Below are 22,361 nucleotides of genomic sequence, written 5' to 3'. Positions count from 1 at the left end.
ACGAAAAAAGAACTTGAATTTAATAATCAGCATAAGAGATAGATATATTTATAAGAAGAAGCATATAGTAGGGGCACCTGGGTGGCTCAGTCCTCTAAGCATCTGCCTTTAGCTCAGGTCATGTTCCCAGAATCCTGGGATCAAGCCCCATGTCAGGCTCCCTGCTCATGGGGAATCTGCTTCTCCCTCTGCCCCTCCTCCCATGCTCTCTCTTTTTCTCAAATAAATAAAATCTTAAAAATTAAAAAAGATGGAGCATATATATTTAAAAACTATATACAGCCTCAAATTAAAAAAAAAAAAAAAGATTGTTAACTAAAGTATATTTAATGGTAGAGATCCAAAGTGATTTTCAATCCTAAGAGTAATTTACACCTTAAGAACAACCAGTACAGCCCCTTCCTCTCCATCAGATATAAACTTATCCTCTGCCTCACATATCCAAAATATTTGCTAAAGAAAAAAGAATAAAGTTGGAACACTATTGATATTTCATGTAAGAAAAATGGAAATAGGGAGGAAGAATTCAGCTCTAGCTTCACTCAGCCAGAGTCAAGTTTAAAATACAGGATGAATGGCCTCTCTTCTCCACATCCGGTCAAGGGATTCCAGCCCAGAGAGAGCTTGTCTTCCCACAGTAGCTCAAACGGCTTTGCTACTTGTGATCCTCAAAGGATATTTTATCACCTGATCTCGTAAGAGGTAATTTTATCTGATTTCTAACTATATAGAAGAGTAAATTCTGGTGTTTGGGTTTTTTTTTTTTTTTTTTAGATTTATTTATTTATTTACATATTTATTTTAATAGACAGAAATATCTCTTTTTTTATGTTTGGTTAGCCAAGATACAGTACATCAAATAACTATAGTTAAATAGGCAAGATGAAAACTAAGAAATCGATCCTTTCTTCTTTGTACATACTTGGAGTAGGAAAAGCAATGGGTTTAACCCCTTGGGAAGGAGCCAATATCTGACCTCAAAGAAGATACATCAATTTCTGTAGTATATGTAGTACATGTGTCCACGTTAATGAGTATTTCTAATTTCATTGGCTTTCTCTCCTTTGTTCAAAGTACAAAATAGTCTCCTCTAGCAAAGCTATGAATTCAGGAAGAGGAATATTTAGCATTGCATCCAAATTCTAAGGGGTAGGTTTTGAGAAATTAAGCAAGGAAATTATCACTCTACTGTTTGCACCCATGAGCCTTCTCCATTTAAGCAAACGGAACTAAAATTCATGTTATAATTTTAGGTACTTTTCTGAGGAAAGGAGAACAACTAAATTAGAAAATATAAAATCAGCCATGGTGTTATTGTCAAAATCAAGTTTTCTAAGGGCAGAGGTGTAGGAACCCATTTAAGGGGTTCGTATTTTGACTCACTAATAAAACTAAAGAAAAAAGGAAGATAAAGAGCTCTGTTAGAAATGATGTGAAAGCAAAGTACAGAAAGGTATTTTGGGGCAAGAGCCATAAAGAGAGTGGTATTATTTTGTAGATATATAGAACTGTATAGCTCTAAACTACGCAAAATTAAGAAATGAAAGCAGAATATTTTAAAATATGTTTTATTGATTTGAGCTAAAGAATTTGTTATGGATTACTCTTGAAGATTTGCTATGTGTTTTAGAATGCAGAGTGATCAAGCCAGGTAATTGGGGAACTCACCAGGAATAGAAATTGGCTGCATATATTAAATATCACATCACTGTATTTTTAGGAACCTCTCCAAAAAAGCTCATCAATCTTGTAGTACATGGGATCTTAAGCTCTGATAGTATTAGTTTGCTTTGCATGGAATTCTTGGCAATAAATAGCTATGGGTTATTGGGCAGCTTGTCAACCACATATCATATATATTTGTTCTTCTGGAAAGGAAAACTTATTTCCCAAAAGAGAAGTAAAATCTATTGCAGGGCCTCATTGTGGAATGAAATAGAACACTATGGGACAAGATGTGACTTTCTTATTTGCCCTCTGATATGTCGGTTTCTTTTACCAGATTGGCTGAGGGTTTTTTTTCTTATTTTTAATTGTATAGTGCTTCTTATTTCTAATCTTATGTACTCTAAATTAAACTGAAAATTTTACTTTCTTCATTTAGAGTGAGATCAAATTACTGTGAACTGCAACAAGGGAGTAGGTGGCTGGAAAAATGCCAGGATTCAGGGAAAAGGAGTGTGAATGTGAACTCTGTGTTTTTCATTTTAGCCTTGCTTTCTTGCTCACATCAGAGGGGTGAGGCAATCAAAAAGCAGCTGTAGAAGCAAGAAACCAAGCACCTGAGAACTGAAATGGATAAACAGTATCAGTTTTTAACTAAACATATTAGAAAAGCAGAGTCATTCATGGAAAAGTATTAAATAATGTGGAAATCATTTGAACTAAAAAAAGGTGAAGGTTCAGGAAAGCATAGTTGAATATAATACTGAAGATGCTTGAAAAACATAGCAGGCATGGAATTACACATTTAAAGGATACAAGATAAACCTCTGTGCAGGAAACGTATGAATATTTTCCTTTGTAATTTTACATTGTTCGCAGAACACTATGTAAAACAGTATACCTTGCTTTTAAGGCAAGCTACGTAATTAAGAATTTAATGATTCAATGTGTGATGCATAGCTCCATGTACCTTATATTGACTTTCAGGTTATCCTCATACATGTCTCCCTAAAAATATTAGTGACTTCAATATACCTGGATGATTCTTCTAGAACTCCGTTTATTGAACTCTCCTCCGTCTTCACCTTTATCCTACTTCTGCCACTCACTGCTACTGTCATCCTTGTCACTCTCAAAAAATCAACCCTCCACTGTCTCTGCTATATGCAGCCCTCTCTCTGAACACTGCCTCTTTTGATTCCTGTGAGCTTCCTCTACCAGGATGCCATTAATGTGCTTCTGTCGGCGTTTTGCTGTCACTCAACTCACTGATGTCCTTTCATCTGTCCTTAACCAGTTTAAATACCATGATCAATCATTATAAAACTAACACCGCAGCTACCCTGCCTCTCTCATTCTTCGTCATACTCAGTTAACCAAACCACAACCCGTTTTAAATTCAACCCTCTGCCTACCTCACCCTTGTATCCATGCAGCTCAGTGTGGCTGTGGGAAAATATACAGCCACAAAATTCTAATCTACTTTAAATTCCTGATTATAAACTTTGAAGGATTTTAATGCTTCCCTGTAGTCATTCTGTATTCCTCTAATCCAGTCATTGACCTACTCTCTTAGATAGCTCTGACACCTGTTCCTGTCTTCAACACTTCTACCCCATTTTCAACCTTACTCTTCTTCACAAAATTAAGTAATCAGAAGAGAGCTTCCACAGGTTTCTCCAAAAACATCTAACTGCAGACACACTCCCATCCTGTTTGTCTTTTGCTATAGATTAGCTGTTCATATTCCTATCAATAGTTCATACTTCTGTTCATATTGATCACACTTACTCAAGAACATTGCTCTAGCAATTCCTTTCCATCTGACTTAAATCATCACATTTTCCTTCTCTATTAAATTATTTATTTCCTTATATAAAATGATGTTATTTCTCCAGTTAAAAAAAAAAACAACCTGACCCCACTTCCCACAGACATCTAATACACCATTTCCTTGGTTAGCTTTACAGTAAAACAGTTCAAAGGATATGTTTATATTTGCAGATTCTTTCTTCTCACTGCAGTTTTATTTGAACCTATGCCATTCAGTCTTCCACTCTCATCCCTTGACTGAAAAATGCTTTTTCACTGTCACCTGCAGCTCTAGTCACTGAATCCAGTATTCACAGGGCTCAGTAGTCATATATGATGTTGTCAATAACCCATTTTTCCCTTGGCAGACTAAGCTATCTTTCTTAGTCTTCCAGGGCATCCACTGTTGTTCTCATTGTTGTTTGATTTTCATCTTGTTGCTTACTTTTTGTTATTGCTAAGTCTTCATGGTGGTTTCTCTTCTCTCCCAACTTGATAATGACCACAGCTCAGTTTGGGAATCTCATTTCTTATCTATCTGTACTTACTTTCTCTAATATCCTGCAATCTGAGGATTTTAAAGTCTATGATGTAAATAAATCTATGTATTAATTCTCAAATATACATCTTCAACCTTAGTCCTCTCTTTCCAAACGTATATACAGAAGCCTACTTGATATTTCCACTACTGAAACTTAAATATATTAAAAATTGAACCCTTAATGTTCATACCCTCCATCCCCAAAAGAAAAGACAAAAAGATTCTCCAGCCACCTTTTTTACCATCCTTCTCAGTTGATGGTAACTTAGTATTTCTGCTTGTTGTGGACTGAAACTTGGATTTAATGTTAATTTCTCTCTCTTTGTCTCAAAACCAACCTGCCCAATTTTCCTGTTGGCTCTAATATCAAATAAATTCTGACTCAGACAGTTTCTCCCTAACTACCCTGCTGCTACCATTAAGGTCTTTTGCCTAGATTCTGCCGCAACCTCCTAACTTGCTCTACAGTTCCATCCCTGCCACATATATCCACATACATCCCACTTCAAGTTTTTTCTCAACATGTTTGTAAGATTGATCAAACAGATCATGTCATTCTCACCCTCAAAATGCTTTCATATATCCCTGTTGCTCTTTGGGAAAACTAGTAAAACCACACCAAGCCCTGAAAGCCTCTATATTAACTTTCTTCCTTTGTCTCTTTTACTTTTCCCACTACTATCTCTCTCACACCACTGGATCCACACTGATTTTTATTTATTTATTTATTTATTTATTTATTTATTTTGGTGATTCCTCAGATATTCCAGACAAATCCCCCACTTGGAGACTTTGTGCTGATTCCTTTACCTGGAACTTTTTTTCCCCTGGATATCTGTATCTTTATTCTACACATCTTTCAAGTCTCTGCTTAAGAATCCTTGCTGCAATGAACACTCTATTTAAATTATAATCTCCCTCTCCCAAATTTCACATATCTGGCTGCATAATTTTTCATTGCACTTATCACCATCTAATGTAATATGCCATTATTTATTTTTAGTTTTGTTTCTTGTTTAATATCATGATCTCTATAAATATGCTTTAGAAAGGCAGTACTTTTTGTCTTTGCTCACAGATGCATTATAAGTTCTTTGAGCTGTGTCTGTACTTATTTAATATGTACTTTTCAGAAAAACAGAAAAAATGATTTAGTAGATGGTAATAGGATTAATTTAGAATCAGATAACATGGGTGGGTGGGTACAACATCTGGTTAATTTCTCCTGTCTACTACTGGTTTGTGTGACCAGAAGAAAATGACTTTAACCTCTCTGAACATGTAAAATGTAATAATAGTAGTATCTACTTTATAAAATAATTGCAAGAATTGACCTATTTTTTAAGCACTATTGTAGGCACATAATAGTATAACATGATCATTCATTAAACATAGTAGCCATTTTTGTTACAATTACTTTAATAAAAATCAAACTACCTAGAATTCATTAAATGTAAAAGAATGAATCTTGTATTAACCTGTTATATTGTCAGAAATCTATGTGGTAGGTGAAGTAAAATTTTCAAAGTCTAGGACTGCACATTATTTATCATTGTACTTTGGAGATTAACATAGTAGGCACTAGTGGGTATTTAGACTGTCCAACAGAATTGAATAGAATTGGCTACAAAAGAGGATCAGTAAATAGATCATTTTCTCAATTTTAATAGTATTACATAAAGTAGAAATTATTTTAGTTACTTCCTTATATGCAAGGAAACAAATTCTCTCACCTCTATATCCATTGAATACCTATATATTTAAATTAAATGATTTTTATCACTTCTGTCTAATTTCCAGTTAAGACTAAAAAGAAGGAGCATCAATTAGGGATATTCTTAGATTGTTACTGAAATTTTTGGTAGATGCAAAAGCAGCTTTTTACCCAGTGGAGAGATATCAAAAGATTAAAGAGATTGCATGGAAGAATCACATTTTCAGGAAACAAGATTTGCATCTTGCTGTTAATTTTTTTTGCTGTCTCTTAGACGCCATTTGAGAAAACTTTAAGATCAGAGAGCGAAAACATTGTGCTGGCAGTAATCAGGATAAAGATAGCTGAAGAACCACCTGCTTGTCTGAATGAATTTGTACCACTTTTTATGTGTGAAAATCCTTGCTTTCCTGCTACCTCTACACATTCTTGAAGTTTGATAGGTTTCTAAGTACTTAGTCCTTGTTATTGTGTCCAAGACTGACCTGGGCATTCTGGCTTGATTTCTTATGTTTAAGTGATTTTTCTTCCTCTTTGACAGTGCCTGTTCTGGTAAATCTCAAATATTTATTTTTTCGTCTTAACGATGTGTTTTTAGATTTAGGTCCAGCTACATATCTGAGCAAGGTGACCAGTCTACTATTTCCCTGACAGGATCTCTTAGATTTAGTTCATGTCAGTTTCTCCTTTACGAGTCCCAATCTCTAAGTAGTAAAACCAGTGAGCCTTTGAGGGTCTTTTACAGACAATTAGTAGTTGACTTTGTCTTCCTCATACAACTGCAATATTGCTATCCAACATTTAAGCACAAGCTCTTGGAAAATTTACTGCAATAATTTTTAATAGTTATAGGTGATGAGCCCCTAACTATATAATCATATAATAACCCTTATAGTGGAAAATAAACTCATGTAAAGTAATAAATAACTGATTTTCTTTTCTGTTTTACTTTAGAGGAAGGTTCTTCTTAGAGAAGGCAATATGCCAACTAAAGGTTATAAAAGCTAGAATTTAATTTAAAACAAATCAACCAGGACAGCACAATATAAAAAGGTGGGTTGATGTAAGCTACACTTTAAGGCTCGCTATCTGTCCCACTTCAGAGCTGATCAGCTGGTCAAATTAGTCAATCTTAAATTAGTTCAGTAGGTGTTAGAAATTGGCTCACTCTCTCTCTCTGATGAAATTTATGATAGTTAATAAGTGTAAAATGGCTAAGATATTTCATGGACATATCCCAACCTTATATTTACAAGCATAAGAATCTAAGAATTACCTAAGAAGCTGGAAGAAAGATAAAATTGTATCCATAAAGAATTCTACATATAGACACTAAATTGGAGAATTTCAGTTTGCCATTTCCCAGTAATCAAAATCAGAGAATCCTCCTTCTTGAAGATTATCGGGCATGTGACTATCAACAGTTTCATAAAAATTGCGTTCAGATAGCCAAAACAGTAAGGAGATGGGATTTCTTCAATTTAGAATATAGGTTTTATGAAATATTCTGTGCCTCTTATTATGTATTTGCTTAATAACTGTATGTATGATGGGATGTGGTCTGAGAATTGTTTTAATTATAAGCTGATAGAAAGGTTGTAGGGACATACTTAACTTCATCCCTTTTAAAGAATTTTAATTATTTACAAATAAACGACACTAAAAGTTATTCATGTCAAAATTGGCTTAGTTTAGTTTATAACATTTAATCAGAGAAGTTGAAGTTGAGTAAAAATGATTTTCGAAAAGGAGGTAAGAAGTCTAAGCTTGAGGAGGAGTAGTACATGCATAAAGAAAATTTATAATTAGATAAATAATCATAGACCACATGAAAAAAATATTGTTTCATCTAGTGATAGTTTAGATGAATGTAATCTTTTATTCAGTACAATTCAGTGGGTTTTCAATTAATCTAATTTAGAATCAGATTAGGAAAATTTATTTTTTTGTCACTAACTAAGATTGAGAAAGCTAGATTCTTTCACTAAAGGACAAGAGTCTTGAATTAAAATTATAGATGTATATAATTAGAAATGTTAAGCTTAGCATGCCATAATGACAGGAAAATGGAGTATTTGAAAGCCTGCTGCACTATGCTCATTTATTTTCCCTAATCACAGGAGTCATTGGAAGGGTAAGTCATCTGTTCTTCAGGCAAGAAGATCAGAAAATTGCCCTCCCTTCCCCCTGTTAAGATTTTTTGCTTCTTTTCCGAAAACAGAGCAATCTAGAAATCTTTTATAGGGGAAAAAAATCCTATTAAAAAGGAGTACCGGGAAACTCTCTTCAGAAATGTTTAAGAGGAAGGATTTGTGAAGAGAAGTGGCAAATGTAATGAGAATAATTCTCTTTGTGCTTCCTTTAATGTGCTACATATTGTTGCAACCACAGAGAGTTCTGATCTCTTTTTTTCCAAGCTTCTTGAACAGACAGAGCAAAATCCTTAGTTTCACAATTTGGTACCAAAGAAGTATATATGTATATATATATTTTTAATCTGATGAGTCAGTCTTAGGATTTCCTTGAAAAGAAGAAAAATGAGCTGAGCCAAGAAAGTAAAAATATAATCAAAAGATGAATAAAATTATGACTGTTTTATAGCCTTTAAACCTACTATGAAAAATATATGAGTTGTATGTAACAGTCATTAGGAATGATTTAGGAGAAAAAACATAATCTACTGACAAGAATATGGATCTTATTTTATATTACATTAGATTCTGTCGAAATGTACTACATATAGTCACTCCTCCCCCAGAGTCTTGTAATAGTTTATGTCAAAATTCTCATATTAAGAGAATTCCATCATACTCTATAGTCATTATATTATCCAATGCAGTTTCTGGGTTTTTTTTACTTGTCTTTAATATTTTTAACTCCATATTTTGCCCAATTATCCAATTTTTAATTTTTTTCTACTTTAGAAAGGCTTGCACAAATTAAGTCTCAGAAAAAATATATATATACTTATAAGTAACCTTGTTTATGCTTTTAAATACAGTTAACCCTTGAACAAAATTGGTTTGAACTGCATGGGTCCACTTATGCAGACTTTTTCCAATAAATACGATAGAGTACTATAAAATATTTTCTTTTCCTTATGATTTTCCTAACTTTTTTTCTCTAGCTCACCTTATTATAAGAATACAGTTCTAAACATGAGTTAATCTACAATTTATGTTGTTTTTAAGTCCTCTGATCAACTGTAGGCTATTAGGAGTTAAGTTTTGGGGCAGTTGAAAGTTCTACCCGGATTTTTGACTGCACAGGGGTTGGTGTTCCCAACCCCCGGTTGTTCAAGGTTCTCTCTATATATAGATTTTCCAACCTACATGCAATTAGTGGTTTCATTCTTGATTGCTTATTACATCAACTCTACACAAAAGAGTAAGTTTGTTCTTTAACTGCACATTATTTATTTTTTCTACTATCAAATTAGAAACTTAATCTATTCTGTCCCAAAGATATAATCCAGTTTTACCTTATATAGAAATTTTTATATAATTTTCTTTTTTCAGGATATTCTCATGTTTGTACTGGCTTAATCACTGATTTTGTATTATAAATTGAGGAAAGCTGTGAGATAATGAAAATAAAACTTATATAACCTCTTAGAACCTCAGTTTCCTTGCCTGAAGTGTAGTCATACTCATGAGTAGACACGGACTGTACACATTGATCATAGTTTTAGATCTATAAAAAGTTTTCTAGCCTTCCCTGAGTTCTTATTAAGCCAAGAACATACTGTTTTAGTTAGATTTCCATCCACATTGTTGTATATAATACGATCTGGCAGTAAGACTCTTCTTTGGAATAGGGAAAAGAAAAACAGATTGAAATCTGAAGATCTAAGTATTGTGGTATCTGTGCCTTTGCCCTTCACATTTGTTTTATGGTCCTTGTATATACAATGAATTGCATTGTATTTCCATGCATAATGCAAAAGTTGTCTGCATCACAAATATTTTGTGAGCATTAAGAATACTTTACCTACAGCTGAGTATGATTAATATACTACTAGCACTTAATGTAGCATTTACTAAATGTTGGATTCGGTACTAAATTTACGTTTCAAATATTGACAAAAGTGTAATTATTTTACCAATTTCACTTATAAGAAAACTGAAGCACCTAGAGGTTATGAGAATTTCTCACAGTCACTCAATCTAGAAGTGACCAGAAGGGGCAGAGTTAACTTCCGGACTCTCTAGTTCTAGACTCCACCTTTTAAATAATAAAAAGATTGTGAGTTCTGAAGAAGTAAAACAAAACAAAACAAACAAACAAACAAAAAGCCAGCCTGAATCTGAAAGAGTAAAAAAAAAAAAAAACCTTCTCAGGGCTGAAACAGTAAACATCAGTTCTGCAGTTAAGCAGACTGTAACAACAGACATTGATAAGGCCAGCTTAACGTTAACAGTTAACAGGAAATAATACTTCTCTCATTGCTGCTGTATGGTGTCAAAATGACTTCCCTTCTTTGAGTGACTATCATCCTGCTTTGCCATTTTCACTTTGTGAATCAAGGGCAGTGAGACACTTAATTGTTAGCTTCCATCACCTTAGTCAGCAGGGCTCAAATCTACTTTTCTTACTTTCACCTTAGAAATTGCAGTCAGTCCAGAGTTGATCCTTCCTGTACTCACTGTGCCTTAGAATCAATCATAGCAAATTCAGAAGTTACCAGAAATCTTTCCTACTCCAACCACACTCAAACATGAACACCTCATGGGCCTGTGGTGTGCTGTCTACCTTGTTGCAACAAATCAATGAGCCTATTTTGCTGCTCTACCTGTTGGTATCTAGGGATCTTACTCAGATAGGCTTTATAACCTGATGCCTAATCTGTAGACATTTCACAAATATAATGTGTTTTGTTTGTCTTCTTTTGTAGTTTCCCTCACCTCCGTGAGGTTTCATATGTTCTGGATTCACTTTGGTTTTCTGATCCATGCCTTAAAATCTGCTTAGTATTAGTATTGACTGAAAATTCACTATGGTTCTCCTAACAGTTATATTCCTCTATTGGTAAATACAAGCAAGTTATTTAACCTTGTTAAGATGCAGTTGCTTGTCTGTAAAAGAGGGATAATCATTTCTCAAAGGATTTTGTAAGAATTAAGTGAAATAGGACAGCTAAATAGACTGTCAGAGCCCAATTTATGATGTACAGTGAGTACATATTAATTATTATTATTAATTTTAAATATAACTTTTAAAAAAAAGATTTTATTTATTTATCTGACAGACAGAGATCACAAGTAGGCAGAGAGGCAGGCAGAGAGAGAGGAGGAAGCAGGTTCCCCGCCTAGCAGAGAGCCCGATGCGGGGCTTGATCCCAGGACCCTATATATAACAATTTTTACTTTTACATTGTTCTAAAACTGATTTTAAATGGGGCTGTTAAACAGATACAGAGATTTCCTGTAGACATTTAGGTATTCTTGCTGTCCCATGGGCTGAAAAGGGGACTTGACTGTGTAGGTGGGGCTTTTGTTTCTTCCAGTGCTTCAATTAGAGGAAGTTAATTTTCACTTAAATCATCTATTGAGAGTCAGATATAATTCATTAAAAATGGCTCTGCTGCATAAAAATGTTTATAAAACAAGGAACTAACATATAAAATATATGCATAAAAGACTATCATCAATGCATAAAAGACTATCATATCTGTAAAATTTTGCAAATAATGTATAAATTTAGGAGATAGTTTTTTGAAAATAAAGGTTAGAGTCCCATTAATATGGCTTAAATAACAAATCAGCTTTAAACTGATATTTTCAATACCTCAAAGTTAATAATTGTCTTGAAATGAATGATATATACTAAGGAATAGACATGAAAGGCATTGATATTTTCCAGAACTACTTTTCTTTATTTTTTACATTGAATTTACTCAAAAGAGAGGAAGGGAAGAAATGGAAGGAAAGGAGGGAGACAGAAGTTGCTAATCTCTTGAATTTAGTCACTATGCAAATAAAATGCTGTAAAAAACCTGCAGTGAGTCTTTTTGGCCATGGATTTAGCAATGTAAGCATAGAGCCAGCAGAACTAAAGGGGCTCTTTATAACTGTCCATCCTGAAAACACATGTGAAAAATAAGCTCAATTTAAACAAGGCTGGACACTAATTAAATCTTGGATCTGCCCCAGTCCTTGCCTTAAAGCATCTTATAATTTGCTTATCATGCAGTCAAACTAAGAAAATCGACGCATGATTTGGCACAATTTTGTTAAGCTATTTATTCTGAAAGTGGCCAAGTCAAGTTGTGGATTGGCAGAAAGAAATACAGTAGATAAGATGCCATTTGACATGTAACACCCTACCTACTAAAAATGATCTAGTATCTTGAAACTAGTCACGAAGAAATAAATTCTAAAATGTCTTTCAACATTCAGCAGTTTAGAATGTTCATTTAATTCTTTGTGACCAGCTTTTGGGCTTACATAGTTTCATATGTTCTTGTTAAATGTTCTCAGAAGTTTAAATGAGTCAGAATTTTCTTTGAGGATGGCATTTTCAAACATAATAAAATTGGAGGATTTTGTACTTTGGCGAGCACCTGTAATATTTGTTAATATATCTGATTTTGTGGCTCCAGAGATGAAAGTAGCACCACACATCATCAAAATCATTGCTTACAACATTTGTATATAATGTCATAAAATCTCAGTTAACACTGCTAGAATGTCTTGTTTACTACTCTGAATGTCATCAGCTTCATTAACACCAAGGCTTTGAATTATTTTCTGTATCAATGATATTGCTTTTTATAAAATGGGAGGAAGATGTGTCCTTTTCATCTATATGTAGAAATTTCCTACATTTCCAGAGTGAAAGTCTTAAAGAACTTGACTGAACTTCAAGTAAAAGTTTTTATTCTTTATTTTGAGAAGAAAAAGAAATTCCCTTCGTAGAACAATTTGACCAAAAGGAGTTCTTTTATGGCAAGGCTTAATTAGAAGATCGTTTATTTTGAGCCATGAATTTCAAATTGCAGGGTGTATCAGAATCACCCATAGGGCTTGTTAAACCAGAGTTTTGAGTCCTAACCCCAGAGTTTAGTAAGTCTGGGGTGAAACCCAAGAATTAGTACTTTGATACCCACTGACTTAAGCAATGTTTTGACTACATAAATAGTTTACTCTTTAAGACTGAATTCATCATTGTGGATGGTGCCCATGAACTTTGACCCCTTTTGACTAAAATACAACTTTGAAAGAAGGGATTAAATAAATTACATAACCTTTCCAATGTTATGGATAACTTAAAGGTGGTACAGTCTTATTGATCACTTTAGCCAGCAAAGATTTGCAAACACCTAAAAAAAACTTTTCATTTTTTTTAAGTTACATTAAAATAAAAATGTGAAGTTACAGAAGAGGCTGACCTAGCCATAAGTGACCTCACCATTGACCTAAGGACGAAGTACATCATGGCAAGTAAGCAACATGATTTTGACTTGGAATCTTACTGAATTCTAGAAGTAGTATCCTCTTTTTGCAAGGTGAACAGAATGAAATCTCATTGATCACATTTGCTGCCCAATATGTTTGTAAACAGTGTTCTCAGCAGTACTGATAAAAATAAATTTTTGTGATTAAATTAAAAAGATGATATGCATGCTGCCACTCAACTCTTTATTCAGTTCAAATAAATAAAATCTCATTGAAATAATTTTGAGCAAAATTATAATTGTATTTGTCAACTTTGATTTCTGGCCATTATTTCAAGAGCTGATATTTAATTTTCTATTTAAATATAAGCTCAAGAGACCAGTAAATCTTTGTGTAGTTAATTCTTTGTATATACATATTTTAATAATTTATTCACAGTTAATATAGACTTAAAATTTGAAATATGAAGTTATATCCATTTAATTTTTCCAACACTCCTTTCAGTCTCCTTGATTACCTCAACGGCAATCAGTCTCAAAGCTATCCTTATGTCTTACATATTCTTTCCACTTCAGAGTTTTTTTTTACAAAATCCTCAGATGTTTATCTGGCATCCAGCTCCTGCCTGCCAGAAGCGAACAGATCCACTCTTCGTACGCTTTCTGTCAGTACACGCACATCTTGAAGATACTACAGGCTCAGTTCCGACCACTGGAGTAAAGTGAATATCGAAATAAAGTGAGTCAAATGTAATTTTTGTTTGCCGGGGCTTACAAAAATTATGTTTACACAATAGCATAGTCTTTAAGTGTGGAGTAGCATTGTCTGCAAAAACAAGATTCATATCTTAACTCAAAGATATTTTATTGCTAAAAAATACTATTATCTGTACTTTCAGTGAGTCATAATCTTTTTGCAAGTGGAGGGTCTTGACTCAATCTTGATGGCTGCTGAGTGACCAGTGTGGTGGTTGCTGAAGGCTGGGATGGTTATAGCAATTTCTTAAAATAAGGCAACAACGAAGTTTGCTGCATGTTTTGACTTTTTCTTTCACTAATGATTTCTCTGTAGCATACGGAGCTGTTTGACAGCATTTTATGCATAGTAGGACATTGTTCAAAATTGGAGTCAATCTTCTCAAATCCTACCACTGCTTTATTAACCAACTTATATTTTAAATCTTTCTTTGTCATTTCAGCAATCTTCATAGCATCTTCACCAGGAGATTCTGTCTCATAAAACCACTTTCCTTGCTCTTTCATAAGAATCAACTCTTCATTCATTAACGTTGTATCATGAAATTGCAGTAATTCAGTCACTCATGAGGCTCCACTTCCAATACTAGTTCTCTTGCTGTTTCCACCACATCTGCCGTCACTTCCTTCACTGAAGTCCTGACCCCCTCAAAGTCACACGTTAGGGTTAGAATCAATTTCTTCCAAACTCCTATGAATGTTGACATTTTGACCTCTTCCCATGAATCACAATTATTATTTTTTTATTTTTTATAAACGTATAATGTATTTTTATTTCCAGGGATACAGGTCTGTGAATTGCCGTATTTACACACTTCACAGCACTCACCATAGCACATACCCTCCCCAATGTCTATAACCTCACCCCTCTCTCCTGATCCCCCTCCCCCAAGCAACCCTCAGTTTGTTTTGTGAGATTAAGAGTAACTTATGGTTTGTCTCCCTCCCGATCCCATCTTGTTTCATTTATTCTTTTCCTACCCCCCAAGTCCCCCAGGTTACATCTCCACTTCCTCATATCAGGGAGATCATATGATAATTGTCTTTCTCCTATTGACTTATTTCGCTAAGCATAATACCCTCTAGTTCCATCCACGTTGTCGCAAATGGCAAGATTTCATTTCTTTTGATGGCTGCATAGTATTCTATTGTATATATATACCATATCTTCTTCATCCATTTATCTGTTGATGGACATCTAGGTTCTTTCCATAGTTTGGCTATTGTGGACATTGCTGCTATAAACATTCGGGTGCACGTGCCCCTTCGGATCACTATGTTTGTATCTTTAGGGTAAATACCCAGTAGTGCAATTGCTGGGTCATAGGATAGCACTATTTTTAACTTTTTGAGGAACCTCCATGCTGTTTTCCAGAGTGATTGCACCAGCTTGCATTTCCACCAACAGTGTAGGAGGGTTCCCCTTTCTCCACATCCTTGCCAGCATCTGTCATTTCCTGACTTGTTAATTTTAGCCATTCTGACTGGTGTGAGGTGGTATCTCATTGAATCACAATTATTCTTAATGACATCTAGAATGATGAATCCCTTCCAGAAGCTTTTCAGTTTACTTTGAAATTCAGATCCATTAGCGTAATCACTGTATATGGACACGATAGCCTTAGGAAGTGTATTTCTTAAACAGTAAGACTTGAACATTGAAATTCCTCTTTGATTCATATTCTGTAGACCGGATATTGTATTAGCAGGCATGAAAGCAACATTAATTCATTGTACATCTCCAACAGAGTTCTTGGATGACCGGGTACGTTGTCAATGAGCAGTAATATTTTACAAGAAATCTCTTTTTTTCTTTTTTTTTCTGAGCAGTAGGTCTCAACAGTTGACATAAAAAATTCAGTAAACGATGTTGTAAAATGATGTGCTGTCTTCCAGGCTTTGTTATGCCATCTATGGACCACAGACAGAGTGAATTTAGTGTAATTCTTAAGGGCACTAGCATTTTCAGAATGGTCAATGAGAATGACTTCAGCTTAAAGGCACCAGCTGTGCATTAACCCCTAAATAGAGAGTCAGCTTTCCTTTGAAGCTGGCATTGACTGAAGCCAAGCATTGACTTTTTGTCTTTAGTAATGGAAGTTCTAGATGGCATCTTCTTCCAATAGAAGGCTTGTTTTGTGTACACTGAAAACCTGTTGTCCAGTATTATCCATTGTGTGTGTATGTGCATGTGTGTGTATATACCCCACATCTTCTTTATTCATTCATCCATTGACGGACACTGGCTGTCTGCATTTCTTGCCTATTATAAATAATGCTGGAATAATCGCAAGGGTGCATATGCCTTTTCAAATCAATGTTTCTGATTTTTTTTAGGTGAATACCCAGTAGTAGATTATTGTACCATGTGGTATTTCTATTTTTTAAATTTTGAAGAACCTCCATACTGCTTTCCACAATGACTGTACCAGTTTACATTTTCATCAATAGTGCATGAAACTACCTTTTTCTCCAAGTCCTTGCCAATACTTACTATTTCTTGTCTTTCTGATTCTAGCCAGTCTGACAAGTGTAATGTGATTTGATTTTGATTTGCATTTCCCTGATGATTAGTGATATTGAGAATCTCTTCAAGTATACATTGGTCATTTGTATGTCTTCTTTGGAAAAATGTCTATTTAGGTCCTCTGCCCATTTTTAGTCATATTATTTGCTTTTTTTGATTTTGAGTTGTATACATTCTTTATGTATTTTGGATATTAACCACTTTTAGATATATTATTTGCAAACATCTGCCATTCATTAGATTGTTGTGTACACACACACACACACATACACACACAGGAATATTGCACAGCCATAAAAAAAGAATGAGATCTTGCCATTTGCAACATTGTGAATGGACCTAGAGGGTATAATGCTAAGTGAAATAAATCAGAAAGAGAGAGATAAATGCCCCATGATTTCACTCCTATGTGGAATCTAAAAACAAAACAAATGAATAAACAAACAAAAAGCAGATTCAGACCTATAAATATGGAGAACAAACTTGTGGTTTCAAGAAGAAAGGGGCAGGGAGGAATGGACAAAATGGGTGAAGGCGAGTAGGAGATACAGGCTTTAGTTGTGGAATGAATAAGTCATGGGAATGAAAGGTACCACATAGAGAGTATAGTGACTAGTATTATAATAGCATTGTACGGTGGCAGATAGTAACTACACTTGTGTGCATGACATAATGTGTAGAGATGTATCACTAGGCTGTACATCTGAAGCTAATGTAACATTATGTCAACTATACTGAGGGAAAATTTTTTTTTTTAAAGTCTGTTGTTTAGTGCAGCTTTCAATAATTTCTTAATTAGTTTTTCAGATAACTTGCTGCAGCTTCTACATCAGCACTCACTCACTGCTTTACCTTGTACTTCTATGTTAATGAAGATGGCTTTTTTCCTTAAACCTCGTGAACCCACCCCTGCTAGCTTCAAACTTTTATTCTGCAGCTCCCTCACCTCTCTCTGTCCTCACATCATTGAAGAGAGTTAGGTCCTTGTTCTGGATTAGGCTTTGGCTTAAGGTAATGTTGTGACTGGTTTATCCAGACCACTAAAATGTTCTCCATATCACCAGTAAGGTTGCTTTGCTATCTTATCATTCGTGTGTTCAGTGGAGTAGCACTTTTAATTTCCTTCAAGAACTTTTCCTTTGCATTCATAACTTGGCTATGTGGCACAAGAGGCTTAGCTTTCAGCCTGTCTTGGCTTTCAACATGCCTTCCTCACTAAGCTTAATCATTTCTAGCTTTTGATTGAACATCAGAGACTCCTGATTCTTCCTTTCACTTAAACAGGTAGAGGCCATTTTAGGATTGCTAATGGGCCTAATTTCAATACTGTTGGATCTCAGGAAATAGGCCTGAGAAGAGAGAGGGAGATGGGGGAACTGTGTATCAGGGAACAGTCAGAACACATACATAGAAGTTTTATATAGGCATGGTTAGTGGTGCCTCAAAGTAATTACAGTGTAACATAAAGATCGCTGATTATAGATCAACATAACATATATAATAATGAATAGAATTTTGAAATATTGTGAGATTTACCAAGATATGATACAGAGACACAAAGTGAACAAATGCTGTTGGGTAAATGGTGCCAATAGACTTGTTAGAGGCAGGGTTCCCACAAGCCAATTTATAAAAACTGCAATTTCTGTGAAGAGCAATAAAATGAGGTATGTCTATATTCCTCATAAGTCATGAAGAAACCACTAAAGACTGTTCCTGAAAGCCAGCAGGTTTATCACTGCTGAGGTGATACATCGCTGTCTAGATCTCAGCATAGAGTGCAGTGTTTCTTCATAGATAGATGATTCTACTCTGTCAATATTACGGTTGCCCAATGCCTGGCATCTTATGGTTGCAGCCCTTATCCCTCACTGATTTTAGTTCACATACTTTTCCAAGGTGTAAAATAGCTGTGGAAGAAAGAGTTGGGCAAAACTGGTTCTAGCAATTTCTGTCTCACACATCAGAATTTCTTTCTGACCTTCCCAGGGATAAAGTAACATCTCTCCAGGAGCCTGAAAACACTTTATCTTATTTTTCCCTCTTGGAAATTCAACAACCTATAGCTTTCCTTCTAATGTGGGCTGAATAACTATCCTCAGAGATTTCTATATAATGTCCTGACCTTATAAGGAATGTTACCTTAACTGACCGAAAGGTGATTTTTATCCTGATATATCTTGCAGACAAATGTAAAGTTACTTTTTAGGTCAAGTGTATGTATTCATGTGCATTTTTAAAGGGGAAGGTGCTCATACTCTTTTTCTCGTGTTTTCGAAGAGATCCATGACCAAAAACAAATTTATAACTAGTTGGTTAGAGGGAATTAAGTTTAGGAATAGAACATTCAAGGGTAAATTTTAGAAAGAGAAGTCAGCACAGAGGATGGCAAGGATGTATCAGAGATACAGGAAAAGAACAAGAACAAATGACATCGTCAAGTCAGAGAAGTGAGTTGAATGCCGAAGAGTCCAGTTAGACCAAGATTACACTGATAGCTGCTGTTGGGAGCATTTCCAGAGTGTTGCTATAAAGGTTGTCAGTTTCAGTGTAAGTTACCTCTGGCAACATTGTCAATGAACACTGCAGCCTCCAGGGACTATCTCCAGTAGCAGCAGCAGTGGAGGAGGGTGACAACTTAAAGGAAGCAGTGGGAGGTGCAGAAACTTTCTCTCCTCAAGGCTAATAAATAATTGAGAACCCAGCCTGACCACTCAGGAACATTTACCCAGCCTTATTCTGCCTTGTCACTTCCACACATTTTCATTTATCATGTGCTGCTACTGCACCACACCAGTGCTTCTCAAAGTTTTTGTGGTTAAAAAGGAGAGGAGGCTTTTCCCCCCAAATCTTGTGGGCCAGTCTTTTTGTAAAATGCAGTAAAAATACACTAAAAATGAAATTTATAAAAAAAACATAGATTAGTAATATTATTTTTTATTATCAGAATTCCAGAAGTTTCTGTACTACATGATTCCATTTATAGAAAATGCTTGAAAGGAAAAGGGTATAGAAATGGAGAAAAAAGTTAGTGGTTTCCAGGGGTTAAAGAGAGAGCAGGAACAAGAGGAGGATGGGTGTGGATCTAAAAGGGCAACCTGTGGGAATATTGTTCAACGGACATGTCTGTATTTTGAATATCAATTTCAATATCATGGTAATGAGATTGCAGTAGAGTTTTGGTTATTGGGTCAAATTTGGTAATGCATACATAGGATCTTGCTATATTGTTTCCTATAACTGCATGAAACCTATAGTTATCTCAAATAAAATCTTTAGTTAAAAAAAATAGTCATAACTATACTTTGTCAAAATGCTGCGAAGGTTTTTAAATGCTCTCATCTTCCATTTTTATCTCATTGAATGGTGACATCCGAGATCCACACTGATCCACAGACCACTCACAGGGTAGCACTAAGCAACACTGCCTTTTTTTTTTTCTATGTTTCAGTTCAAATTCCTTCTGAACAGCCTTCCTCTACCTATTCTTCTGAAAACAGACTGCTCTTTTATGCCATTCTAACTTTTCAGCCTCATTACCCACCTCTTTACCTTAAACCATCCTCAATATATGATGGGTTCTCTTTTTAGTATAACTGTTCCTCCTGCCCAAACTCTCCTCCCCTAAATCAGATCTGCTTTCCCAAATCCACATCTCATTTACATGCCAGGATGACTCTCTTTATTCACAAAGTTTTTCTATATTATACCACTCTGAATTCATATCTCCCATTGCAGTTTTTTGTGATCCCCTTTATCAGCTATAACAATTTATATAAAAATAACTATTCATGTATTTTACTTTCTCCTCACCTTAATGAAAAACTATGAAGAACATTATACCCAAGAGTCACACAGTAATTTTTGAAATAGGTTAAACTGAATAACAATTATCATCCTCTAGTTGGTGTCTAAGGAGGTCCCAGTCTGATTGAACATGTTCCTTTAAGTCAGCATGGGAAGCAGTAGCTGTTGACTTCAACTCAGGGGATCTTTGGAACGTGTTGTATTTCAGGTTGATTCTTCTTTGATAGTTAGACAAGTGTTATCAGAGGAGAAAATAACAAATGCCCATTAAGGATCATGAATGGGGTGGAAATCCTAGAAACTTGGCAGTTTAAGGGCTTGAGACCACTAACGTGACTTGATAGTAATTGAATATCTTAGCCATCAGAGTTCTGATTGAGAATATCACTCAGGAAAGCATGTCACATTGATCTAGGGGATCTATAGAAAACAGTAAGTTGGTGATGAAAGCAATTACAGTGAAAAATCCAACTGCTGATTAGGCAACTTCCTTTTTAATTTCTTTTGTGTACCCATGCATATAATCAATATAGTAACTGTAGCTATGTAATTGAAAATAGTATCATAATCATAACTTTAGCAAATGTCTTTTATTGATTTTAGGATTTAGTCACTTGTGATCCAAAAGCTTTCCTATTTCCATAAAATCTATGGAATGCTTTGACTTATTTATATTTACTAAATATTTACAAAGCATTTATTAAAACTAGTAACTGAAGGGTTAGAGGTTCAGCAGTGAACACATGCTTCAACTTGGCTCTGTTTTCTATATTACATTTAACGGAGTTCAGAGTTCCATTTTTGTGATCAGTGCACAGTGCTAAAGGCTGTGCAAGTTGCCCTTCATCTTCTATAATAAATTTAGCTCCCTACAAAGATAAATAATTAAACTGGGCAGTGCAGTGTGATTATCTGTCAAATATGAATGAGTCACCCTGCTACCTTCAAATACTAGTTCTCTATCTCTACAATGAATTAAAACACTTCAGTCCTAGATGCAAAAGTGATAAAATCTCCATTCAGTCAGCACATATTTATTGAATGCCTGCTGTGTGCCAAGCAATTTTATATTTGAAGAGCAGTTTTGAGATAAATTTTACATAATTTTTTTAACGGATCCTCAGAACAGCTCTCTAATCTATAGAAGCAGAAATACTGGACTCAGGGCACCTAAGTCGCTCAGTTGGTTAGCTTCCAGCTCTCAATTCTGGCCCGGGTCATGATCTCAGGGTGGTGAGACTGAGCTCCGCATCAGGCTCCATGTTCAATGGAGAGTCTGTTTGGGATTCTCTCTATCTCTCTCCTTGACCCTTCCCCTGCCTTGCTCTCTCTCTAAAAGGAAGGAAGGGGGTGGGGGGGGAGAAAGTGGGGAGGGAGGGACGAAGGAAGGAAAGAAATGAAATGCTAGAATCAATTTACAGATGAGGAAACATTGCTTCAGAGAGAGAAAGTGATTTCATAGCATAGGCTTTGCATGTTTTTTTTTTTTTAAGATTTTATTTATTTATTTGACAGACAGAGATCATAAGTAGGTAGAGAAGCTGGCAGAGAGAGAGGAGGAAGCAGGCTCCCGCAAAGCAGAGAGCCCAATGCGGGGCTCAATCCCAGGGTCCTGGGATCATGACCTGAGCCGAAAGCAGAGGCTTTAACCACTGAGCCACCCAGGAGCCCTGAGTCACATGGTTTTAAATGGTATAGTTATCAATAAAACTTGCAACACCTGACTCATCACCTTTTGGTACTTTTATATAGCACCTTGGTTTCCAAGAATAAGATGCTGCTAGGAAAAATAAATTCTTGCATATCTGGTAAATGTATATCTAATGCTTTGTAATTAATGCTTTGAATGGCCCTCATTTTATAGTGAAAACTGTGAAATCTAAGAAAAGATTTAGGGATGAACAAGTGATTGCTGCAAAGCCCATGTATTTGCCACCAAAGTAGTGTCCTTTACAAAATGTAGTAAAGGTAGATACACTCCCCTAGAATGTAAGCTACAACAGGCCAGAACCTCTTTCTGATTTATTTATTGCTCTATCTCCAACCTTGGAATAGTAGTTGACACATAGTATGCGTTAATAAATATTTGTCAAGTGCATGAAACACTTTGAGGTCTATTTTCTTCTTGATCCTTGCCTGATTG

The 22,361-nt window shown here is 35.2% G+C and overlaps 1 protein-coding gene across 9 annotated transcripts in view; it reads left to right on the top strand.

Annotated features, from left to right (window-relative positions):
• LOC309849073 (uncharacterized protein) overlaps positions 1–22,361 on the top strand; it is a 414,440-nt gene that overhangs the window by 97,590 nt on the left and 294,489 nt on the right. Inside the window, exons 3-4 of one of the 9 annotated variants that reach the window (XR_014303468.1) lie at positions 13,082–13,174; positions 13,705–13,867. The exons of the other annotated variants lie outside the window; for them this stretch is intronic. The gene's annotated coding sequence lies outside the window, so the exon portion shown is untranslated. The remainder of the gene's footprint in view (positions 1–13,081; positions 13,175–13,704; positions 13,868–22,361) is intronic. 9 annotated transcript variants of the gene reach the window in all.

The sequence above is a fragment of the Mustela nivalis genome, assembly GCF_964662115.1.
Source record: "Mustela nivalis genome assembly, chromosome: 15".
Classification (NCBI taxonomy): domain Eukaryota; kingdom Metazoa; phylum Chordata; class Mammalia; order Carnivora; family Mustelidae; genus Mustela; species Mustela nivalis.
This window is presented reverse-complemented; position numbering and strand designations above follow the sequence as displayed.